The 26,581-nt window shown below is 52.8% G+C and overlaps 1 long non-coding RNA gene across 1 annotated transcript in view; it reads left to right on the top strand.

The window, feature by feature from the left end:
* LOC140426059 (uncharacterized) overlaps positions 1 to 26,581 on the top strand; it is a 32,134-nt gene that overhangs the window by 891 nt on the left and 4,662 nt on the right. The window contains exon 2 of the long non-coding RNA XR_011948119.1: positions 16,832 to 16,915. This is a non-coding gene — a long non-coding RNA (uncharacterized lncRNA). The remainder of the gene's footprint in view (positions 1 to 16,831; positions 16,916 to 26,581) is intronic.

Raw genomic sequence — 26,581 nt, 5'->3', positions numbered from 1 at the left:
GCTTTAACACCCTTCCTTAAATAATGTGCCCAGAACTGAACACAATACTCCAAACTTGGTCTGAGCAATTGATTTGCTTAGTGCCTAAGCATCCATCAACTTCAGGTTAAAAACATCCACAGCTCTCTGGGGTAGAGAACGGTAAAAGAAAGTCTTCTCATCTTGTGCAATTTTCCATCTGTTATGGCTACACTGGCCTCTATCAGCTGAGATGCTAAATTGTGAGTTCCTGGCTGCCCTCCTACATGGGTATAAAAGATCTTACAGCACCCTTTGGAAATAGAACAGGGGAATTCTCCAGCGGTGTTCTGGCCGACATTTATTCCTCAACCGTCTGGTGGAGGTATCACCTAAGAAAAGGCAATTTACCTGGAACGGCACAGAATACCCAGAAACAGCCTACTTGACTCCAGCATTTAAACAATGCTATTTATGCTCTACATGAGCCTCCTCCCAGCATTCTCATTTAACATCAGTAAAACTCTCTGTTTTGCTTCTCCCTGTTATAGCCTCCCCATCAATGCATCTATAGTAGTCTCCTCAACCCTGTGAACTCCACATTCTCACCACTCTCCTCTGGGCAAAGAGGTTTCATCTGAATTCCCAATTGACAATCTTATATTGATGACCTCGAGTTCTGCTCTTCCCCACATGAGAGGAAACATTTTCTCCGTATCCACTCTATCACAACCTTTCATCATTTTAAAGCCCTTCATTCGGTCAACCCTTTTTTTCCCCATAAACCTAGGGTGCGCAATTCATTTTTTCCATTAAGGGGCAATTTAGCGTGGCCAATCCACCTACTCTGCACATAGAACATAGAACATACAATGCAGAAGGAGACCGTTCGGCCCATCGAGTCCGCACCGACCCACTTAAGCCCTCACTTCCATCCTATCCCCCTAACCCAATAAGCCCTCCTAACATTTTTGGACACTAAGGGCAATCTGGCATGGCCAATCCACCTAACGTGCACGTCTTTGGACTGTGGGAGGAAACCGGAGCACCCGGAGGAAACCCACGCAGACACGGGGAGCACGTGCAGACTCTGCACAGACAGTGACCCAGCGGGGAATCGAACCTGGGACCCTGGAGCTGTGAAGCCATAGCGCTAACCACTATGCTACCGTGCTGCCCCACGGGTTGTGGGGGCGAAACCCACGCAAACACGGGGAGAATGTGCAAACTCCACACGGACAGTGACCCAGAGCCGGGATCGAACCTGGGACCTCGGCGCCGTGAGGCAGCAGTGCTAACCACTGCGCCACCCGTGCCGCCCCCGGTCACCCCTTCTCAAGAGAAAAGTGAAAAAGCCTGTTCATCCTTTCCAGATACATAGCCTCACATTTCCGGTCTTGCCCTTGTCAAAACCTTTAACACCCTCTTCAGTGTCTCTCGCTATCTGTTTTAATAACTTGACAACTAGAACTGTGCACAGCATTCCCTGTGTGGTTTAACCAAGGTTCAGTACTATTTTTTAAATAATCTCCCTCCTTGTCAATTGTGTCCCTTAAAAGTAAACCCCACTGCTCGATTTGCACTGAAAATGTAGCACTCCACTGAGGATGTGTCAGTCTTGATTATGGAGTCAAAGCTATGGCATGAGGTTTGAACCTATGACTTTCTGATTTAGAGGTAAAGGGGCTATCAAGTGAGCCACAACTGAAAGCAGAAACTGCCCTGACAATTGTTAGGGGGGCTTAGTTGTAAGGGGGGGGGGGCTTCTTCTGTTCCTGACTGCGACTTCATTCCCGCGCCATGTGGGATGGAGTTGCTGAAATGTTTCTCATGTTCTTAGGCGGTCATTTTGCCAGTTGATTTGCAGGTGTACCATGGTGCAAGTCGCGGTGAGGTGGGATGCAGAGGACCCAACGGAAACTTCTCCCTGGAGCTTTCCTTTTGTCAAATGTACACTTGGGATGTGGGCAACATTAAGAAGGCTGCATCTATTGCCCACCCCTACCGTGGTGAGGGCCTTAAGCGTCATTAACAGTCACAAAAAAAGCCATTAGTGGCCCAGTTTTGTGTCTTTCTTGATCATTTTTCTCCTGCCAGAGCAAGTTCCTGGAATTCAATTTTGCAACTTGCCGAAGTTGGGATTGTGAACCATCAATCTCCGGTTGGCTAGTCCAGCACCAAAAGCACTGGGCTATTGTACTCTCTAGAGTTTGTGCTTCGTGAGCTGTGTTTGGCCCAATGAACTACCCAGTTTACAAATAGTCATTAAAAAGAAGGCTCACCAGTATTACAAGGGCAACGAGCGATGGCCAATAAATGCCACTTTGCCTATAGCACCCACATCCCGGAAGCAAATGTGTAAAGAATCAATAGAAACGAATAGATTAGATAGGAGGTCAGGAAAAATAAATTGACTCAAAGACCGAGAAGTGCACAATTAGAGGCCGGAACACTCGGGGGGTTATTTCAAATACAATAAAAGAGCAAAATAGGAGAGTTAATGCAGTGCAGGGATTCTCTCACCCTGACTGTTCTTGCGTGGGATTCTCCCGGCGGGTCGGGACGTACCGGCGGCGAGGAGTGGCGTGAACCATTCTGGCGTCGGGCCGACCGTAAGGTGCGGAATCAGGGGCTAGGCTGGCGCCGGCGGGGTTGGCGCCGCGCCAGCCGGCACGGAAGGGCCTCCGCCGGCTGCCGTGAGTTGGCGCATGCACAGGAGCGCCAGCGTGTGCTGGCATCATCACAGCGCATGCGCAGGGGAGTTCTTCTCCGCGCCGGCCATGACGGAGGTTGACAGCAGCTGGAGCAGAGGCCCTGATTGGTGGGCCCTGATCGCGGGCCAGTCCACCGTGGGGGCAGCCACCGGGGCCAGATCTCCCCTCGCCCCCCCCCCCCCCCCCCCCGAGGACTCTGCAGGCTGCCCATAGAGCCAGGTCCCGCCGGTACGGACTTTGTTTGATTTACGCCGGCGGGACTGGCCGAAAATGGGTGGCCGCTCGGCCCATCGCGGGCCGGAGATTCGCCCGGGGGGGGGGGCGCTGCCGGCGTCGGGGCGGCGGGGTGGGATTCACGCTGCCCCACATATGTTTTCAGATATGTGGGGTGGGATTAACCGATCCCCCGCCGGGTCGGAGAATCCCCGGCGGGAGGCGCGATTCCTGCCCCGACGCCAGCTGCTGGTTTTTGGGCGGGGGTGGGGTTTACACCACGCCGGTCGGGGGCCGTTGGCTGCGGCCCCCCGGCAATTCTTCGGGCCCCGATGAGCCGAGCAGCCATCAGTTTCTGGCCAGTCCCGCCGGCGTGGATTAGACATGGTCCCACACGGCGGGACCTGGCAGGTATGTCAGCTGGGGTGGACCCCGGGGGGGGGGGGCCGCGGGGGGGGGATCTGACCCCCGGGGGGGGGGGGGGGTCCCCCCCACGATGGCCTGACCCGCGCTCAGGGCCCTCCGATCTGCGGGCGGGCCTGTGCCGTGGGGGCACTTCTTCCTTCGGCGCCGGGCCCTGGAGGGCTCCGCCATGGCCAGCACGGAGAAGCCACCCCCCCTGCGCATGTGGCATAATTCGCCGGCAGTTCCGCGCATGCGCGGGATCATGCCGGCCCTTTGGTGCATGCGCAGACTCGTGCAGTCCCTTCGCCGCCGGCTGACGCGGCGCCAACACCTCTGGCGTCTACCTAGCCTCCGGAAGTGCGGAGAATTCCGCTACGTCCGGTCGGCCCGGCGCCGGAGTGGTTCGCGCGTTTTTTGACGCCGTTTTTCCCGCTGTTAGTGCGGATTTGAAGAATGTCTCTAAATTTTGTCCCATTCCTACCCTTTTTTCTTGTCCTCGACATTCCCCCACCCCGAAGATATAATTCATGTTGATGCAGAAAATCTAGCCAATCATTCAACAGTACACCAGGAAGAACATGCATTTATAAAGCTTTTTTCCTAACGTCAGGACATCCCAAAATGTTTCAGAGACAATCAATTATTTTCAAAATGTTGTTACTGAGACAATGGATATGAGCCTTGGCTCAACTCTCTCACCCGTGTGCCACAGTGGCGCACTTAAGTCCCATCTGAGAATCAGGAGGGCACAATCTTGGCTGACACTCCAGTGCAGTACTGGTGGAGCGCCGCACTGTCAGATGTGCCCTCTTGTGTATGAGTCAGTAAACTGAGGCCCTGCTTGACCTCTAAGGTGGATGGAAAAGATCCCATGGCACTTTTCAAAGAGGAGAAGGGACACTTTCCCTGGTGATCATGCCCATACTTACTCCTCAATTAACATCACATAAAATAGATAATCAATCAATTCCTTTATTGTTTGTGAGAGCTCATTGTGTACAAATTGGCTGGCATGGAGGTTCCTTTATTACAATAGTATCCTCTTCTAAAGTACTTAATTAGCCGTATAACATCCTGATACAATGAAAGATGCTGTACAAATGCAAATTCTCTCACCAAATTGGACGCAAAGAATAAAATTAGATTAACAGAATGAATGCTGGGATCAGGCAGGGGTCACTGATTACAGGAAGGGGATCTTGGAAAGTAGCAGCTTGCACATTCAAGTGGAGTACTCTTTCAAAGGGTCAGTACAGACTCAATAGGCCAAATGGCCTCCTTCTGCACTGTAGGGATTCTATGATTCTATTCTATGATTGATCCCTCCAGCACTGTCGCACCTTGATGGCGGTGTGAGCCATCTTCATGGCGCACTGTAGAAACGCGCCCAGCCTCTTTCAACAGCTACTCCCAAATCCATGACCTCCATTACTTAGAAGGACAAAGGCCGCACATGGATGCAAATTCCACCACCTCTAAGTTCCTCTCTGAATCACATGCCAGCCTGACCTGAACATATGCTGATGTTCCTTCAATGTCTCTGACATCCTGGGCCTCCCTGTTTAACACAGTGAGAAATCCTTCACCACGCAGGCTTCTGCGGTTGACGAAGAAGGTGCACTGGCACCTCCTGAAGGGTGGCGAAGGGATAGCCAACAAGCAGGGGCATCACAGATGCTGCCAGATCCAAAGAATTATATTTTTAAAAGGACACCAGGTTTGTTTGTGGAGCAGCGAGATGCAGAAATGGGACGACGGTAAACTTGGCGTGTCGGAAGATGCAATCAAGTGGGCTGAAGTCATAAAAGGTTAGTGTGCAGATACAGCAAGCAATCAAGACGGCTAATGGAATGATATGCCTCATTATGAGTTGAATGCAGATGCTACCCCCTCCCCCAGATTTCAGCTGGCATGGGACTCAAAGATGTTCAGATGAAGAAGACATTTCATATGAACATACAAAACAGCAACTTTGACAAAGGGTCACCTGGACTCGAAACGTGAGCTCTTTTCTCTCCCTACAGATGCTGCCAGACCTGCTGAGATTTTCCAGCATTTTCTCTTTGGTTTCGGATTCCAGCAATCCGCAGTAATTTGCTTTGATTTAAATAGCAGAAGGGGGCCATTCAGCCCCTCATGCCTTGCTTCCCCATTCAATAAGTCCTGATTTTGATATCGTGACCCCTAGTTCTAGACTCGCCCACAAGAGGAAAGATCCGTTCCACGTCCACTTTATCGAGACTGTTAAGGATTTCATAAGCTTCAATCAAGTCACCCCCTCACTCTTCTAAACTCCAGTGGAAACAAGTCCAGACTGTCTGACCTTGCCTCATAAGACGCCCAATACATTTGCAACCTTCCTTAAATAAGGAGACCAAAGCTGCACACAATATTCAAGATGTGGGCCGGAAGTCTCCGACCATTGGGATTACCTTTTCCCGCCGGCAGCGCTGCCCCGCCTGGGGGTTTCCCGGCGGTCTGGGGTGGCTTCAATGGGAAATCCCAATGACAAGCAGCGGGAAGAGAGAATCCCACCATGAGCAGGCAGCGCACCACCGAGAAACATACGGCTGGGGGAAGCAGAGAATCACGCCACCGTGCTCTCGCCCATACCCTGTCTAACGGAAGCATAACATGCTTACTTTTACCCAGTCTACAGACGTCTGGAGCGCTTCCTGTTGATTATTGGGATGTTAAGCAGGTTGATTCTGTTCAGAGTAAACTGGGGAAGGGGGTAGCGTCTGAACCTGATGAGGGGGAATGCATAGAACATACGGTAGCATTGGGGATAGCACAATTGCTTCACAGCTCCAGGGTCCTAGGTTCGATTCCCAGCTTGGGTCACTGTCTGTGCGGAGTCTGCACATCCTCCCCATGTCCGCGTGGGTTTCCTCCGGGTGCTCCGGTTTCCTCCCACAGTCCAAAGATGTGCAGGTTAGGTGGATTGGCCATAATAAATTGCCCTGAGTGCCCAAAATTGCCCTTAGTGTTGCGTGGGGTTACTGGGTTTTGGGGATAGGGTGGAGGTGTTGACCTTGGGTAGGGTGCTCATTCCAAGAGCTGGTGCAGACTCGATGGGCCGAATGGCCTCCTTCTGCACTGTAAATTCTATGAATCTATGATGATACTCAGATCAGACAATGTATGGATTTCTGGCAGGTAAAGAGAATACTCAGTGGACGCTTGAAATGCAGAGTTTATTTTATTCATAAAGAATATTGTGCAGCTGTGCTTTCCAACTGGTGTAACCCTGCCTCCCTTACGCCACGCCTACCTACCCCCGTTTCCCACTATTATTACAGCAGGCTATTCTGCTTAGCTAGCCAAAGGACAGCAGGAGGGGAGGCAGTGGCAGTGGCGTAGTGGTATTGTCACTGGACTGATAAACCAGAAATCCAGGGTAATGCTCTGGAGACCTGGGTTCAAATCCTACCACTGCAGATGGTGAATTTTAACCTCAATTTAAAAAAAAAAAGGATTTAAAAGTCTCATGATGACGATGGATCAATTGTTGCAAAAAAACATCTGGTTTACTAATGCCCTTTGGGGAAGGAAATCTGCCGTCCTTACCCGGTCTGGCCTACATGTGACTCCAGGCCCACAGCAATGTGGTTGACTCTTAACAGCCCCCTCAAGGACAATTAGGGATGGGCAATAACTGCTGGCACAGCCTGCGACACACGCCCCATGAACAAAAAATTATATATTTTTTTATTCATGCACATCAGCAAACATTGAGTTTGAACGGAGGCGATGAAGGAGATGGGACTCTTGTCCTCTTGGGTATTTAGCTGTGCAGCCTTACCCAGGATCAAGGTTCCTGGGGGCATATATCCTGCCGCCCTGAGATTTGCCCATGAATTAGAAGCTATTGCAAGCAATTCCAATCGGGGGACGGTGACAGCTGTTGGTAATGCACCCAGGGAGAGATCTGTGATCAGTGAGGAATGCAGGCCAGAGATGGTAGGATGGGGGGGTTGCAGGGTGAGGGAAGGTCAGCAGCAAGGATTGGGAGGGTGACTCTCAGCGATTTCACCCCCCCACTCCCCATACGGTGGGTCCCCATTGGCTGCTGGGTGAATAAAAATGCCGTTCCTCATGTCACTGTTGTTTGCCAATGACCTTAAACCACTTCCAACACACTTCCAACAATGCGAACAGTTTCTCCCTGCCTACTCTGTCCAGATTGCTCTATCCTCCGCCAACTCTTCTCTCAGCCTTCTCTTCCATGTGGAGGAAAACCCCAGCTTCACTATCTATTCTGGTAATTGAAGATCCTCACTTCTTGGAAACCTTTTCTGCACCTTCTCTGAAACCTTTACATCCATGTGAAACACGGGAGGCAAGAAACAAGGCGCACAGCAGACTGAGAGAGGCAAATAGCACTAGGGTAAAGAATAATTCAGAAACAGGAGGGATCAGACAGGGTGAAAGTGCAAAACTTTCAAAGGTAGGTTTCGATTGCATGTCTGTAAATGCACAGTATCTGGTAAGGATGGTGATCCAAAGGCACAAGTCATCAATAGAAGTTTGACGCAGCAGTAATAATAAATACCGAGCTCAAGAAAGTATGACAAATTCAAAGAAGCAAGATTTACAGAGCACTGATGATTGGGGACCTCAATTATCCTATTTTTGATTATGCTAGTCACAGTGTAAACAACAAAGAGGAGAGAAAATTCCTGTAATGTGCAGAAGAGAACTTTTCAGCAAATGTATCTTGCCCGGCGAAGAAGGACGCAGTGCAAGATCAAGTTCTTGGGAATGAAGTGGGGCAAGCATTTTAGAGTGAGAGCGTTTGGGGAATAGTGATCATAATATCATTGTGTTCAGAATAACTATGGGAAAGGGCGTGGTCCAATCAAAAATAAATATACTTAACTGGAGCGAGGAGTCACGCCCAGGTAGATTTGCATCTTAGGTTGGCGGACTAAACAGTAGTCGAAGAATGGGAGGTCTTCAAAGAGGAGATAGTTCAGGTGCAGAGTAGCCACATTCCCATGAGGAGAAATAGAAGGGCATTCAAGGTCGGCTGGTCTGGATGGGAAGTAAGGGTGGAAATTGTGTGGGCTCTTGCCACATTCTTCCATTCTTCCTTGGAAAGGAGGTTGGTGCCAAATGACTGGTAATTTGCAAATGTTGCACTCTGTTTAAAAAGTGGCGCAGGATGAACACAGACATTATAAGACAGCTGGTGGTCAGGAAAATCTTATGGACCATAATCTGGGATAAAATTGTCTTGTGGAAAAGTACCAGCTTATAAACGAAAGTCAGCACAGATTTATTAAAGGTAAATTGTGTGTAACTAACTTGACTGAGTTCCTTGATGTGGTCATGAAAATGTTCAATGAAGACAGCATGGCTGATGTTGTACATATGTCTTTCCAAAGACAATTGACAAGGTGCAACATACTAGACCTGTTCGAAAAATTAAAACCCGTAGCTTTAAAGGGACAGCAGCACCTTGAACACAACATTGGCTGAGGGGAGATTAGTTGTTTGAACAGTTGTTTTTCAGATTGGAGGGAGAGACAGGGCAATATTCCACAGGAGTCAGGATTGGGCTGCTTGGAATGCCTCACGAGATCCAATGAAACGTCACGATTTAACATATTTAAATAAGCCAGCACTGATCCACACAGACATGGACCAGGCGTGACGGCACCTATGGGGTCACGCATGGCCAGAGGAGGTACCCGGGTGGTCGGGCTCTGGGCAGGGTGGTACTCTGGAACTCCTGCTGGTACCCAGGTGCCTTGGCACTGCCACTCAGGCACCTTGACAGTGCCACCCTGGTGCCCAGGTGGCACTGCCAGGCTGGTCGGGGCAATGCCAGGGTGCCTGGCTGGCAATGCCAAGATTTCCAGGTGACAGGTTGCCCATGCCAGGGAATGGGCCTGGAGGTCGTTTGGGACAGTGGGGAAGTCCGGAGTCCACGGTGGGGATTCTGAGGGGGGTCGAGAGATTGGGGCAGCATTTAAAAATGGCGCCCCATTCTCTTCAGAACAGACTCCGTGTAGTTGAATGGCCTCCTCCTGTTTTCCAACGTTGGGAAGACTCGCAGAAGTTGGGCGACACGGTGGCACAGTGGTTAGCACTGCTGCCTCATAGCGCCATGGACCGGGTTCAATTCCGGCCTCGGAGGACGATCTGTGTGGAGTTTGAACTTCCTTCATCTGTCTGCGTGGGTTTCCTCCGGGTGCTCCGGTTTCCTTCCACAGTCCAAAGATGCCCAGGTTAGTTGGATTGACCACGCTAAACTGCCCCTTGGTGTCCAGGGATGTGCAGGTTAATGAACCTCGGTAGAGTACTCTTTCGGAGGGTCAGTGAAGACCCGATGGGCCAAATGGCCTCCTTCTGCACTGTCGGAATTCTATGATTCTAAGTTGGAGGAGACTTTCACACTGATATCAATCAGAAAATTAAAAAATTCGAAAAGGTGCCCAACATTGCTGTTTTAAAATGTTTGACGGTAGGGGGTTCCTGCTTAGACTTCAGTAGGGGAGGCATACAACCAATTGTCTGTCGTTAATTTTTAAAATCTCTTATAATGTATTGCGAAGCTGAATCCTTGGTCATCGTTCTGTTACCAAGCAGCAGTTTCTGAACTGAGAGAGTTCCACTGAATCTCTTTCTTCAGTTCTGCTAATGGGATTTTCAGCTTGGCAGCTCCAGAGAGTAACGTGGGAAACACACACAATTGATGAACTGGGGGAGTTATTTAAAAAGAAACTCAACATGGATTTCATGGCAAAAGTGGATTTAACTTTGTTCATACAGACACTTATTACCTTATTATCTTTCCATGGTACACCGCTCACCACATAAACTGGATTGATTAACACCTATCATAAAGCAAAGCCAAGAGTAAATTCAAGGGTATCGCCCGGAATTTGCACTGAGTGTTCTTTGGAGAATTGTGCGCCACCCTCAGGCCCTCCTCTCTTTTGAGCTGGGCTTCGCTGCTGGAAGTACAGACTTTAAGGTGTTAGTCATGGCTCAGTAGTAACAGTACCTGTCTTTGAGTCAGCAGAGGCTGGATTCTCCGGCCCCCCAGCTGCGTGTTTCCCCGCGGGCCGGGGTGCGCTGCCAGCGAGAAACGAGTTCCCAGGCGAGATTCTCCGACCCCCCCCCGACGGGTCGGAGAATCTCCGGGGGCTGTCGTGAATCCCGCCCCCGCCGGTTGCCGAATTCTCCGGCACCGGAGATTCTCCACCATGGCGGAGGCGAAAGAGACCCCCTCCACTGCGCATGCGCGGGGATGCCGTGAGCGGCCGCTGACGCTCCCGCGCATGCGCCGCCCGGCAATGTCATTTCCAAAGGCCTTACCCGCCAGCGGGCGGGGCGGAAATCAGTCCGGCGCGGGCCTAGCCCCTCAAGGTTAGGGCTCGGCCGCTCAAGATGCGGAGGATTCCGCACCTTTGGGGCGGTGCGATGCCGGACTGATTTGCGCCATTTTTGGCGCCGTTCGGCGGACCTCGCGCCAATTACGGAGAATTTCGCCCCTCCAAGAATCCCAACGGCCGGAGAATTCCGGGCCAGATTGTGGGTTTCACGCCAACTCTAAAAGCTGAGGCCCATCATCCAGGTGAGGGGTGTGATTCCCCGCAATCGGCGCAATGTCCGCTGACCGGCGCCAAAAGTGGCGCGAATCAGTCCGGCATCGCGCCGCCCCAAAGGTGCGGAGGTCTCCGCATCTTGGGGGGCCGAGCCCTCACCTTGAGGGGCCAGGCCCGCGACGGACTGATTTCCGCCCCGCCAGCTGGCGGGAAAGGTCTTTGGTACCCCGCCAGATGGCACAGAAATGATTTTCCCGCGCGACACATGCGCGGGAGCGTTAGCGGGCGCTCACAGCATCCCCGCGCATGTGCAGTGGAGGGGGTCTCTTCCGCCTCCGCCATAGTGGAGACCATGGCGAAGGTGGAAGAAAAAGAGTGCCATCACAGGACCGCCCGCGGATTGTTGGGCCCCAATCGCGGGCCAGGCCACTGTGGGGGCACCCCCCGGGGCCAGATCGCATTGCGCCCCACCCAGGACCCCGGAGCCAGCCCGCGCCGCCTTGTCCCGCCGGTAAGAGAGGTGGTTTGATTCTCGCCGGCGGAACAGGCATTACAGCAGCGGGACTTCGGCCCAACGCGGGCTGGAGAATCGCCAGGGGGGGCCGCCAACCGGCGCGGCGCGATTCCCACCCCCACCGAATATCCGGTGCCGGAGAATTCGGCAACCGGCGGGGCGGGATTCACGTCAGCCCCCGGCGATTCTCCAACCCGGCGGGGGGTCGGAGAATCCCGCCCGAGATCTCACTTCAGTGCGGCAGCGAGTGAAGGCTGCACTGTCAGAGGTACCAGGCGGATTCTCCGTCCCGCCAGCCCCGTTTTATGGTGCGGCGCACCCCCATTGGCAGCGGGGTTTTCCATTCCCGCAGCCGGCCAAGGGGATTTCCCACTGTAGGACTCCCCCCCCCCCCTCACCCCCCCCGCCATCGTGAAACGCGCGGGCGTGGGTGTGCTGCCGGTGGGACGGAGGGGAACCCCAGACCATTTTTCAGCTGAGACGCTATTTCCAGGCTCCGTCTGCCCTCACAGCTGAATGTTAAAAATCTGATGGTATCATTGTGAAGAAAAACAAGGAAGCCTTCCATGGTCAATATTCACGCAGCAGCCGACATTCAAAGTAATGACTTGGGGCGGGATTCTCCATGACCCCCCGCCGGGTCGGAGAATCGCCGGGGCCTGGCGTGATTCCCGCCCCCGCTGGTTGCCGAATTCTCCGCCACCGGATATTCGGCAAGGGTGGGAATCGCGCCGCGCCGGTTGGCGATTCTCCGGCCCGCGATGAGCCGAAGTCCAGCTGCTGGAATGCCTGTCCCGCTGGCGAGAATCAAACCACCTCTCTTACCGGCGGGACAAGGCGGCGCGGGTGGGCTCCGGGGTCCTGGGGGGGGGGGGGGGCGCTGGGCGATCTGGCCCTGGGGGTTGCCCTCACTGTGGCCTGGCCCGCGATCGGGGCCCACGGATCCGCGGGCGGTCCTGTGCCGTGGGGGCACTCTTTTCCTTCCTCCTTCGCCATGGTCTCCACTATGGTGGAGGCGGAAGAGACCCCCTCCACTACGCATGCGCGGGGATGCCGTGAGCGGCCGCTGGCGCTCCCGCGCATGCGCCGCACGGCAAAGTAATTTCCGCGCCAGCTGGCGGGGCACCAAAGGCCTTTCCCGTCAGCTGGCGGGGCGGAAATCAGTCCGCCGCGGGCCTAGCCCCTCAAGGAGAATTCCGCACCTTTGGGGCGGCGCGATGCCGGACTGATTCGCGCCGTTTCTGGCGCCGGTCGGCGGACATCGCGCCGGTTGCGGAGAATCCCGCCCATGGTCTTTTATTTTGTTGTTGTTCATGGGACCTTGCACAAAATAGTTTCCACATTTCATCAAGATGAAGATAATTCATTGGCTGTAAAGCACTTTGGGAACACAACACCATGAATGGTGTCTGACAAAAGCAGGCTTTTCTTTTTCCCCAAAACCTGCACCTATGTTTCTAGCCCAATGAGATTTTCCATTGAAACCACCACAGTCCACCAGGAAACCCGCTGGCGAGTGTGCGCTGCTGGTGGGAAAAGTGAACCCTGACGATCGGAGAATTCCGACTATTACACTTCGTTTGTGTGAAGGATAGAAATCTGTGGAGCCTTGGGACAAAGGCAGGGGCGTGAAACTAGCTTGATCTTCCATAAAACCGGCACAGATTTGATAGACCAAATGCTGTAACCATTCTATAATTAAAATAAAACTGAGAAGGGAAGGTTTCCAATAAATGACAGACACAAAGCGCTGAAGAAAATCCAGGCAGCATACAAGCAATGCAGTATATAAGGACAAAGAGAGAAATAAAAAAGACGCCAAAGTCTTTCAGAAATATATAAGAGATATTAACATATGATATATATTAATTACTGAGAGATACAAATAAATTCAGTACTTGGATCATTTGTTCTTGCTACATTTATAAATGATCGGGACCAGAGGGCTGGATTGGGATGTCTCGGGGGCCGTATGGGTTGGTCCCGAATCTAGGATTTCTGACCCCCGAGGACCTGTGAACCCTCTCTAAATGTAAGTTTAAAAGTTCCCGCTGTGTCATGCTCTGAACTGTCTCCCCTCCCCCCCCCTCCCCGCAGCCTCTCATGACCCCTATGGCAAACTACACCTTTCCACCTACCATCCCTGGCTGCTCATGCCCCCCCATGCCAGTTACACCACCTTTATGCCCATTGACCCCACTATACACTGTTTGGAGCCAATGAACCCTACAGTGACAGTAGGATGTGTAAAAAAAAAGTGTGCAAAAAATAATTAATTTATAACTTTCTCCTATGTCTGAACAAGCATTGTGGATGTCTGTGTTCTCAGCCAAGTCTTATTAGTATGCTTGACTGGGAGTCCAGACATTTATTCCTCTTGTTGAAACACATGCTTCCCAGAGAGAACACTGCTTGATTAACAGTTCAGGCTCTCTGATCTCTGCTGTCAATTTTTAAATGTTTATTTCTACAACATTAAGTGGTTTGAAGTGTGTGCAGTTTTCATGATTGATACTTTAAAGGATCTGGATGTTTCATACTTTTATCAGCTGTAGTGAAATTACTCTCTCCTGACCCACCTTGAGGATGAACAACATAGTGAATTGGCAATATAGTAAATAGCCTGGAGCAGGCAGACCAGGGAGCACATATTCATAAACCTTTGACAGTGGCAGGGAACTTCATAAGGCAGTTCAGGAAGCAAGTAGGTTACTTGACTGCCGATAGGTACACTTAACAGAAAAGCAAGGAAAGAATGTCCTATCGTTGGTGGCTATGCTTTCAGCCAGGTAGAATTCCCTGCAGAAAGCTCTCTCTGTGCCTCTTTATCCTTCCCTCATCTCTTAAGATGTTCCTTAAATCATCTTCCCTCAAATGGCATCATATGGTTCAGTATCAAGTTTTTTGATTGCAATCCTGTGAAGCTGCTTGGGATGTTTTACAACATTAAAGATGCTATACGAATGCAACTGCTGTTGTTGTAATTTCTCGCCCTGTTGAAGATAATGAGTTGTTTTGCTTCCTGGCATATTTTCTATCAGCTCAGGGTGGCACTCATATTGCTGCATCCGAGGATTTTGGTTCTCTCCCGAGTACCAAGACTTGAGCATATATTTCAGGTTGACAATCCAGCACAAAACGCTTGGGAGCACTGCGTTGGGGTTGAGTGTACCCTTCAGGTGAGACATTGACCCAAGTTCAGGAGGAAGTTGAAGATCCAAAGGCGTTACTGGAGGATGTGTAGGGAGTTCTCCCAGTAGCTTGGCTCCCCGGTCCTCCCTCAACCAAAGCCAAAGAAAAGCAGAAAACGTGGTTATTTGCTACTCCTGGGATCTTGCAACGTGCAAATTGGCCGACTCCGGTACTTACAAAGAAAATTCTCTGCAAGAAGCGTTTTGTGGCATTTTTATAATAAGATAAGGAGCCAAATAAACGCTAACATTCATTCTTTACAATCATTGCCATTGCTAATTGGTGCAGGCACGCAAACAAATGTGATAGCAGTTAATGATCTTCTTCACCATTTCGGTTTATATAAATGTAACATTAGTTTTTATATCTAAAAGTTTCTTGCAAAGTGCATCTCTATCTATTTTATATACAGACATAATGAGAAACGTCCCTAAACACTCATGCCTGGTGGCTTGAGAGTGGATATAAAGGTTTTACAGCCTTATCCTGAATCAAGTCTGGGAATGAATTCAGAATAACTTGTTCCTGATTTGACAGCCTTGATTTTGAAAAGTAAATTCACACAGCACTAGTCAACATCCAGAGGTGAGAAAAATATATATAACTCGCGTTCGAAACCTGGACTGTAGCAGCGAACTCAATTGTTATGAGCAGCTGAGACAAAGATCAGACATTTGTACCGAGCTCAGTGTTTTGCAGCCAATGGGTTCATTTTGGAAGTGCGGTCACTGTTGCCAGGTGGGGAAAGAAGCAGCAGCCAATTTGCACACAGCAAGCTCCCACAAACCGCAGTGCAATGACGAACAGATTGCGTGTTTAATCATAAACATTGATCAGGAAACCAGGGAGGTCAACCCTCTTCTTCTTCAACATACTGCCATGTGATCTTCTGCAGCTCTGAGGGCAAATGGGAGCCCGGGTTTCAGGCCACATCCAAAAACAAAACCGCAACCCTGACTGTGCTGCACCCAATGCAGACGTGAGCGCGACAGCTGGGAATATTGTGCTCGCGTCTCGGTTTCTTTGCCGTGATTTTCTGATTCGGAGGCCAAGCCGTGATCCCTCTTTAGCCAAGGCTGCTGTGAGAGGTAATGCAGGAAGCTGTTGTAAGGGTTACAGGCAAATCCTGTGTTTACGTCGTCGCGCTTTACTGGAAACGCCGGTTTTATGGAATGAAAGTGATTGTAAGTTGAAAGTTGACGCTGGCTGCTCTCCTCAACCATGTCAAATCACTCGAACACACACTCCTTTGTTCAATAAGTTGTGGAGGAAAGCAGAAGAACGGACTTACAGTAGCACAGTGGTTAGCACAGTAGCTTCACGCGCCAGGGTCCCAGGTTCGATTCCTGGCTTGGGTCACTCTCTGTGCGGAGTCTGCACGTTCTCCCCGTGTCTGCGTGGATTTCCTCCGGGTGCTCCGGTTTCCTCCCACAAGTCCCGAAAGACGTGCTTGTTAGGTAATCTGGACATTCTGAATTCTTCCTCCGTATACCCAAACAGGCGACTAGGGGATTTTCACAGTAACTTAATTGCAGTGTTAATGTAAAACTACTTGTGGCAATAAAGATTATCATTAATATTGGAACACTGTCGCGGTTAACAGGAGGGAATCCCCGGAAGAAGTTTTCTCCAGGTACGGGCAAATCTCTGAGGTGAGAGTGATTAAATAGAAGGACGGGGACAAATTGGCCAATTACAAACTTGTTGGATGTGGTGATATGTTTGTGCACATTTCTTTATAGAGTTAGCAATGTGACCTCCAACCAGCTGGTGGCGATAGAGATCTATCATGTGACTCAAGACACCTGCCCGTTGGTAGTAAGACATAGAAGATAGTTGCACTTTGAGTAGCTTCAGGAAAATTCACTGAATTCATTGAGTAGCCATCGTCTGTACTGTAGTTCCTTAGTTATCTTTTCCATGTGTCTATTAATAAATCATCTTTACAGTTAAACAACTATATGTCTGTGTACATCATTGCAACGGCTACATCACAGAACACAACATTGAGGAAAAGCGAGGCTGGGAAATTAACGGATCTCTGGCTCTCCCTGAAGGAAAAAGGAAAGTTGCTGTCATCTGTGGCCGCCGCCTCCCAAAGTTTTCTGGGTGTGGTCCAGGGAGGCAGCAGCTACGGAGGACGCAGCTCCTACAGCCAGTGACCTTGAGTCTTGGTTTTGTTCTGAGATCCAACCTCCTCCCTTTCAGATCCATTAATTTCCCAGCCTCCTGTTTCCCCAGCTAGATTATAATTGGTTGATTTGTTCCTCATCCAGGTACCAGGAGGAGTGATTGGCACCTGCTGATCCATCCAGTGGGAATCCAGTTTTGAGGAAGAACGACCCAGGAGTCACTGGAAGGTAAGTCAACTTGAGCTTATTTAAGGTCAAGGAAGCAGTCGCTATGGCAGCGTCTAACACAATAGGTCCCGGTCGGAATTGGCTTTCCAGACTGAGATAACAAGCCCCAGCTGGGTGGGTCTCTACCCATTGGCGGGGAAGCTTATATTCCATGTGTCCCACAGGGAGATCGATTAGTATATCCCCATGAGCCTCGTAAGGGTTGTGACATCAGGAAAATTCTTACTTACGGAATGAACTCGGCCCCGACCCTTTCCATAACAACGGGATTTGCCTGTACTTACATTTAACATCGCACGATCGCTGGTTTATCTGAATGGCCTCCATTGCATCACAAGGACATTCCAATCCATTTTCAGAGCTTGGCCAGTGGGAATTTTGTTTCCCTCATCCTGTTGTCTTGGGCAAGATGGGTCGGCCAGGATTGTTTTCTCCGGAGGCAGAGAATTGTAGCCACCTAAAATGGCTGATTCCCTATTAATTTGGCCAAAATACGATTTAAAATGGTTAACCAAAAAGGCTGATGGGAAAAGCAGCCAACAGGACACAAACGGACAGCTGCAGACAGAATAGCGTATTCGGCTCTGGGGAAGTCGGCCCAGATCGATACTCAAGACTATTAGCAGCACATCAACCCAGACATCTGCAGTTTAATCGGCTATCCCCAGGAACAATTGCAACATATTAGCAATTGAATACCGGGCCAGACCTGTCGGCGCCTGCAGTGGCCGAAACAAAGACAGGTGAACGACCATCCCCCGATCGTGGAATCGCCCCATTATTGGAGCACATCGAACCCAGTGATTGGGAACAAGTCCAATCACTTAGGACTCAGGGTCAAGGGCCGCCCCGAGGCGGGAAGCCCCTGGGCCCTATAAAGTGAGGGGCCAAGTTCAGATCTCTCGCTCTCTCCCTTGTTCTCCTGCTCGCTACCTTCGCAAGAACATCAACCAGAAACTGTAAGTTTGACTCCAGCGATCGTTACCCAATAGAGACTCCTAGCCATCGACCCGTATCAGCCTTTTGAATCCCGTGGGCCAGATCCGATTCGATAAGCCGTTTGTTTCCCTGACCTGGTGGGCCCTTCCTAAAGTTAAGTATTGGCCAGTAGTGGTAGGTTTCAATATAGACAGTAGGATTATTGTGTAAGCATTTATTGGTGTACATAATAAATGACCGTTGATTTCAATCTTACAAAGCGGTGTGTTGGCTTATTAATCATAACTCGAGCTTGAACCATGTGGCGGTATCAGAAAGATACCTGGCGACTCGTGAGCAAAGGTGACATAATCAGAGCTAATAAAACTAAGGCTAAAAAGAGCAACATAATTGGTGACTCCGCCGGGACCCGACATAGAAGTGGAAAACCACTCCAGGAGAACCCCAGAAATTTGAATAGAATCCAATTGGTAGCAAAAACAAAAAAACCACAAGTGTTCAAGCGGTTCTGGTTAATAATTCACAATTCGGAAGTGTGTGTATGCATGCGTAACTAACAGGGTTATAAGGTAAAACTGATAGATTTTGTTGCGTCAAAACTGTCGGAAGTCGGTATTTTCGGAAATTAGCGCAAGCCGTACCCGCATCTACGACCCCACCTTCGCCCCCTGTTCCAAATTTGAACGTAGTGAGCAGATAAGAGAGGTGGCCATGCAGTCCACGCAGGCAATGCAACGCCTCATGAACCCCGAGGAATTTGCGGTCGCACCGATCAGCAGCATTAAAGTGGGACAGTGTCCTATTTGGGAAGTGGAAATTCGGAAATTTCTGCAGGGCAAAGGATGGCCCGTGTGGAGCGCTTTCTGTAATAATGACGACTCAGGTCCCGGAAGTATAGGGCATACTTGGTGGGAGAACATGAGTGAAATTCATAAGAGGAGCTTAGCAAAAGCGCGCAAGCCGATGGCAATCGTGTCCTGTATGGCACAATTGCGAGGCACAGAGGAGGTCGTCAGGACGCTCCGAAAAGAAATAGAAGGCATACATCGTATAAGTAAAATCGATGTATGCGAGATGGAAAAAGAGAACCTGGAATTGTAAAGGCAGTTAGAAGCCAAGGACGAAGAGGTGGCTGACGCCAAACGGGGTCACCAGTCTTGTCTGGCGCATTTAAGCAGTTTTCAATCCCAGTATGAGAAGGCTTATCAGGACATGCAACGTGCGGTCCTGGTTAAGAAAGAGACAGAGAAGCAGGTGGAGACGCTACAAAAGCAATGTAGTGATCTCAAGGCAGCCTTGAGAGCGCTCCACGCTGCAACCACGGAACAAAGGCAGAGTACCATAGACCATGCAAAGTGGCGAAAGCAAATTGCAGACCTGCAATCACTGCTTTCTGTCCAAAAGGGATTCCAAGAAACCTTTGGGGAAAGTTTCGAACAGGAAGGCGGCCCTGATTGGGAAGAATTGCAGGAGACAGCGCAGAGATATGTTCAGGGGACATGTGCGCAAGGAAAGCCCCAAAGGAGGAAAGCACCCCCACCCCCCACACGGCAGATAGTACAGGTTCCCATGAACCCTGTAACAGCCCACCGCACAGCCACAGCAGACGAGGGGGAAGTCCTATATTCCACCCCCCTCGCAGTGACCCAATTACGGGATTCGTGTGCTAAAATCACACCGTTCCTCCCCGTTTCAGACCCCCACCATTTCTTTGCCACCGTCAAACACCAGGCGACCTTGTACGGCCTGGATGAGAAAGAGCAGGTAAAGCTCACGGTCCTCAGCTTAGACCCAGCGGTTGCAGCAGCCCTTCCCGACCCACAGAATGTAGGAGGAGGCACCCTTGCAGAAATGCATACCGCGATCCTGGATGCGATCGGGTATAACCGGGGCGACCCCGTAGATGGCCTAAATAAGTGCAGACAGAAAAAGTCTGAACACCCCACAGCGTTCGCAGGACGCTTGTGGATTCACTTTGAAGCCGTTTTCGGAAACGTAGACCGTGCCCATTTGTCCGCAGACAATATGGCCAAATGGACCCGCACCCTTATCTCCCATGCCACGGAAGCAGGACAGAATGCCTGTAGTAATTATGACCCCTCGGAGGAGGCTCATAATGAGAAGTGGGTGGTCAAAAGATTGTCCCGCGTTTGGGAACAGTCGGCTCATAATAAACCCGCCGCTAGAACCCCCGAGGAAAAACAAGCCGCCGCAGACGTGCAGGCAGTAAGAACCGCTCTCCACAACCCCGCCTGGGTAAACGAGGGAAAGAGCAGCCCCCCAGCAAAACCGCAAGAATGCTACAATTGCGGACAGTTGGGACATTTTGCCAAAGAATGCAATGGCCCTAAAAAGCCACAGAGAGCCCAACAGACAGGCACTATCAATAAGAAAAAGCAGAACCCATACATAGCGTTAACGATCAGACAGACTTGACTGGAACGGACTGACGGTGTACAGGCTCCCCCAGTTGGGTCTGCGATACCCTTTGGGATAGGTCAGGACGACCTGTAGATGCAGCGAAAGTTAGGGGACAGCCGATCGAGCTTCTCTGGGACACAGGAGGGTCCCGCACCACCTTAAATTCCTCCACCCTTGGTAAGGACACGTGGCCCACTACAGCCACTATCACCCTCAGCAGCTTTACAGGCCACTCACAGCAGGGACACTTCACAACCCCTGTACCCATCCAACTCGGAACCATTAACACAAAACACCCCGTTATTTTAGTCGACCTGCCCCCAACAGCAGAGCACATTTTAGGGATCGACTTCATGAATTCCCACCACCTATCTTTCGACCCAGTCAACTAGTTGTGGCGCACAAAGACTCCGTGAGACGAATAGAGTGAAGTCGATGAGGCTTTATTAAGCGTGTCTGTTCCCCAGCAGCCCGATAGTAAACTGGCCTGTGGGGGAAGACACCGGCTTCTTATCCTTCGCCTTCAGGGCGGAGTATGAGGTCAACGGCCAACCAGGACCCGGGATCTGTCAGCCAATGACATTAGGGCTTCCAGTCCCACATGACCCCCAATACATACTACCACATTCACCCCTTGTCAAAAATGAACCCGGCGGGGTGATGCTTCGTATGGTGGTAAGGGTTTACAGGGCTGGTCCTGGGAGGATAGAACAGTTACATGGTAGTACAGTATTGGACAGTATCGTCCTGTTACAACTATTTACAGAGGGTATAGGAAAAACAAAATGTTCATTGGACAGTCCATCTTTGTTTTACATCGACGCCACGAGTCGGTCGGGCGGTCTGGTCGTCCGTGTCGATCGCATCGGCCCCGGCGGTGGTGTTGGTGCTTGTACCAGCGTTGTCGCCTCCGGGAGCTGCACGGTTTCAGCTGTCGGTGCAAAGGGGAGGGGGACTGATCCTCCTGGGAAGGGGGCGGTCGCGGGGTGCGGCGGTGGCAGGAAGGGGGGCGGTTGGGTTGATGGTGTCGGGGGGGTGTGCGTGGTGCCGGCGGGCGCCAGATCCCGCAGGGAGACCGTGTCCTGTCGGCCGTCGGAGTACTCCACGTAGGCGTACTGGGGGTTTGCGTGGAGGAGGTGAACCCTTTCGACCAACGGGTCCGCCTTATGTGCCCGCACGTGCTTTCGGAGCAGGATGGGTCCTGGGGCCGCCAGCCAGATCGGCAGCGACGTTCCAGAGGAGGACCTCCTAGGGAAAACAAGGAGACGCTCATGCGGCGTTTGATTAGTGCTCGTACATAATAACGACCGGATGGAGTGGAGAGCGTCCGGGAGGACCTCCTGCCACCGTGAAACTGGGAGGTCCCTGGACCGTAGGGCCAGTAGAACGGCCTTCCAGACCGTGCCGTTCTCCCTCTCTACTTGCCCGTTCCCCCGGGGGTTGTAGCTGGTTGTCCTGCTTGAGACTATGCCCTTGCTGAGCAGGAACTGGCGCAGCTCGTCACTCATGAAAGAGGACCCCCTGTCGCTGTGGACGTATGCGGGGTAACCGAACAGCGTGAAGATGCTGTTCAGGGCTTTAATGACTGTGGCCGCGGTCATGTCGGAGCAGGGAATGGCAAAAGGGAAGCGGGAGTATTCGTCCACTACATTAAGGAAATACGCGTTGCGGTCGGTGGAGGGGAGGGGCCCTTTGAAATCGAGACTGAGGCGTTCAAAGGGGCGGGAAGCCTTAATCAGGTGCGCTCCATCTGGCCTGAAAAAATGCGGTTTGCATTCTGCGCAGATGTGGCAGTCCCTTGTGACTGTACGGACCTCCTCTAAGGAGTATGGGAGATTGCGGGACTTGATGAAGTGGTAAAACCGAGTGACCCCGGGTGGCAGAGGTCCTCGTGGAGGGCTTGGAGGCGGTCAATTTGTGCGTTGGCACATGTGCCGCGGGATAGGGCATCGGACGGCTCGTTCAGCTTTCCGGGCCGGTACAAGATCTCATAGTTGAAGGTGGAGAGTTCGATCCTCCACCGCAAGATCTTGTCGTTCTTGATCTTGCTCCACTATGCATTATCGAACATGAAGGCTACCGACCGTTGGTCAGTGAGGAGAGTGAATCTCCTGCCGGCTAGGTAATGCCTCCAATGTCGCACAGCTTCCACTATGGCTTGGGCTTCCTTTTCCACTGAGGAGTGGCGGATTTCTGAGGCGTGGAGGGTTCGGGAGAAGAAGGCCATGGGTCTGCCCACTTGGTTAAGGGTAGCCGCTAGAGCTACGTCAGAGGCGTCGCTCTCGACCTGGAAGGGGAGGGACTCGTCGATGGCGCGCATCGTGGCCTTTGCGATGTCCGCTTTGATGCGGCTGAATGCCTGGCAAGCCTCTGTCGACAGCGGGAAAGTCGTGGTCTGTATTAGGGGGCGGGCCTTGTACTGAGGGACCCACTGGGCGTAGTATGAAAAGAACCCCAGGCAGCGTTTCAGGGCTTTTGGGCAGTGCGGGAGGGGAAATTCCATGAGTGCGCGCATACGTTCGGGGTCGGGGCCTATTATCCCATTGCGCACTATGTAGCCCAGAATGGCTAGCCGATCGGTGCTAAAAACGCACTTGTCCTCGTTGTACGTGAGGTTCAAGGCTTTGGCAGTCTGGAGGAATTTTTGGAGGTTGGCGTCGTGGTCCTGCTGATCGTGGCCGCAGATGGTTACATTGTCGAGGTACGGGAACGTGGCCCGTAACCCATGTTGATCAACCATTCGGTCCATCTCCCGTTGGAAGACCGAGACCCCGTTTGTGACGCCAAAAGGGACCCGTAGGAAATGGTATATACGCCCGTCTGCCTCGAAGGCTGTGTACTTGCGGTCACTTGGGCGGATGGGGAGCTGATGGTAGGCGGACTTGAGGTCCACGGTGCAGAAGACTTTATATTGGGCAATCCGATTGACCATGTCGGATATGCGGGGGAGAGGGTACGCGTCTAGTTGTGTTTACCTGTTGATGGTCTGGCTATAGTCTATGACCATCCTTTGCTTCTCCCCTGTCTTCACTACTACCACCTGCGCTCTCCAGGGACTATTGCTGGCCTGGATTATGCCCTCCTTTAGTAGCCGCTGGACTTCGGAGCGAATGAAGGTCCGGTCCTGGGCGCTGTACCGTCTGCTCCTAGTGGCGACGGGTTTGCAATCCGGGGTGAGGTTCGCAAACAAGGACGGGGGTTGCACCTTGAGGGTGGCGAGGCCGCAGATAGTGAGTGGGGGTATGGGGCCGCCGAATTTAAACGTAAGGCTCTGTAGGTTACATTGAAAATCTAAGCCCAGCAAGGTGGGGGCACAGAGTTGGGGAAGGACGTTAAGTTTGTAGTTTTTGAATTCCCTCCCCTGTACCGTTAGGGTAACTATGCAGAATCCCTGGATCTGTACGGAGTGGGATCCTGCAGCTAGGCAAATCTTTTGTGCGCTGGGGAAGGTAGTTAAGGAACAGTGTATTATCGTGTCGGGATGTATAAAACTTTCCGTGCTCCCGGAGTCGACTAGGCATGGCGTCTCGTGGCCGTTAATTAGGGCCGTTGTCGTCGTCGTCTGGAGAGTCCGGGGCCGAGCCTGATCGAGTGTAACCGAAGCGAGCCGTGGTTGTAGTAGTGGGGTGGGGTCCGTTGTTGCCGTCCAAGATGGCGTCGGGGATGGACAAAATGGCCGCCCCCATACATCGAACGTGGCTGAGGGGTCACAAGATGGCGTCGGGGGTGGACAAAATGGCCGCCCCCATGCGTCGTACAGGTCGGGGCGGTCCAAGATGGCGGCGCCCCTCCTCCCCCCGTGGTGGTCGGGACCCAAAATGGCGGCGTCTGCGGGTCGCACATGGTGTGCTGGGGGGTCTGGGGAGCGCTAGGACCGCGCGGAGTTCCTGCATTGCGAGCGCCCGGGCCGCGGGCGCTAGGACCGCGCGGAGTTCCTTGACTGCGAGCGCCAGGGCCGCGGGCGCTAGGACCGCGCGGAGCTCCCTCGCCGGGGACAGCGGTGGTCGGGGCCCAGGCCGGCGGGTCAGTACCGCGAGCGCTGGGACCATGCGGAGCTCCCTCGCCGGGGACAGCGGTGGTCGAGGTCCAGGTAGGTTGCGCCGACGGGTCAGGCGTGGGGCGCGGGACGGGGGTGAGGGCCCAGGTCGGCGGCGGGTCAGTCGTGGGGCCGCGAGCGCTGGGACCGTGCGGAGCACCCTTGCCGGGGACAGCGGTGGTCGGGGCCCAGGCCGGCGGGTCAGGCGTGGGGCGCGGGACGGGGGTGAGGGCCCAGGTCGACGGCGCCGGCGGGTCAGTCGTGGGGCCGCGAGCGCTGGGACCGCGCGGAGCTCCCTCGCCGGGGACAGCGGTGGTCGGGGCCCAGGCCGGCCGGTCAGGCGTGGGGCGCGGGACGGGGTGAGGGCCCAGGTCGGCGGCGCCGGCGGGTCAGTCGTGGGGCCGCGAGCGCTGGGACCGTGCGCAGCTCCCTCGCCGGGGACAGCGGTGGTCGGGGTCCAGGTAGGTTGCGCCGGCGGGTCAGGCGTGGGGCGCGGGACGGGGGTGAGGGTGGCGTTCGGGATGCGAAAAACCCCCTCCTCTCCGTGGAGAGTGTTGGCCGGCACCCAAATCGGGAGCGCCGGCGGCGGGTCGTACATGGACTGCGGGGAGGGGGTTTGGGGAGCGTAGGCGGCGTGCAGGGCTCCCAGTTCTCCCGGGACCGCGGTGGTCGGGACCCAAAATGGCGGCGCCTGCAGGTCGCACATGGCGTGCTGGGGGGGTTGGGACGCATAGGCTGCCTGTAGGGCTCCCTGTGGCCCCGGGACGGCGGCGACCACGCGGGATCGGCACACCACCGCATAGTGGCCCTTTTTCCCGCAGCTTTTGCTGATGGCTGCGCAGGCCGGACAGCGTTGTCGGGGGTGCTTCGCCTGGCCGCAGAAATAACAGCGGGCGCCCCCGGTGCGACTCGGCGTTTGGACTGCGCAAGCCTGTGGGGTGTCCGGGGGGGGGTTTGCCGCGGCGGGTACGTACGGGGCCCAATGGCCTGCCGCGCGGTCGGGGCCGTAGGCGCGGGTATTACGCGCGGCTACGTCCAGCGAGGCTGCCAGGGCCCGTGCCTCTGAGAGTCCTAGCGACTCTTTTTCTAGAAGTCTTTGGCGGATTTGGGAGGATTGCATACCTGCCACAAAAGCATCGCGCATTAACATGTCCGTATGTTCGTTTGCATTCACCGACGGGCAGCTGCAGGCTCTTCCCAAAATCTGCAGCGCGGCGTAGAACTGGTCCATCGATTCTCCGGGAACTTGCCGTCTTGTCGCGAGCTGGTAGCGAGCGTAGATTTGGTTAACTGGGCGAACGTAGAGACTTCTCAGTGCTGTGAACGCCGTCTGGAAATCGTGGGTGTCTTCAATGAGGGTGAAAATCTCCGTGCTCACCCTCGAGTGCAGGACCTGCAGTTTTTGTTCGTCTGAGACTCGGCCTGTGGTCGATGTGATGTAGGCCTCAAAGCAAGTCTGCCAGTGTTTGAAGGCTGCTGCCGCATTCACTGCGTGGGGGCTGATCCTCAGGCATTCTGGAATGATCCTGAGCTCCATAGTCCTTTTTAGGCACGCTTAATAAATTGTGGCGCACAAAGACTCCGTGAGACGAATAGAGTGAAGTCGATGAGGCTTTATTAAGCGTGTCTGTTCCCCAGCAGCCCGATAGTAAACTGGCCTGCGGGGGAAGACACCGGCTTCTTATACTTCGCCTTCAGGGCGGAGCTTGAGGTCAACGGCCAACCAGGACCTGGGATCTGTCAGCCAATGACATTAGGGCTTCCAGTCCCACATGACCCCCAATACATACTACCACACTAGTGTGTCTGGAAGAGTCCGCTAGAGCCCCCGCAACGCTCTCCATAGGGGACTACATGAACAAAATTAGCGCAGTGGGCAAGTTTTGGTTCAACCCCACCACACTCAGCACGGACCGACAGGTTAGGGCAGTCCTGCAAAAGAACAGGGCAGCATTTGCAACCCACAAGCACGACTGTGGACGGATGACTGTCTCCGTACAAATAACAGGACTGGACTCTAGACCCCAAAAGCAGTATGGATTCCCCCTAGAAGCAGAGGGAGAAATCCTCAAGGTTATAGAAAGTTTATTAGAGCAGGGCGTCCTAAGATCGGTAGCCTCAACTAATAATGCCCCGATTTGGCCAGTAAGGAAGCCCGACGGATCATGGCGCTTGACCATTGATTATCGGTCACCCCCGTAGCAGCCCCCACCGTTGCAACAAGTCCCGAGACCATGCTCAAACAGGGACTCCATGCCCGATATTTCACG

The sequence above is a fragment of the Scyliorhinus torazame genome, chromosome 7 (assembly GCF_047496885.1).
Source record: "Scyliorhinus torazame isolate Kashiwa2021f chromosome 7, sScyTor2.1, whole genome shotgun sequence".
NCBI lineage: Eukaryota > Metazoa > Chordata > Chondrichthyes > Carcharhiniformes > Scyliorhinidae > Scyliorhinus > Scyliorhinus torazame.
Note: the sequence above shows the minus strand (reverse complement) of the source record. Positions and strands in the feature narration are given on the sequence as shown.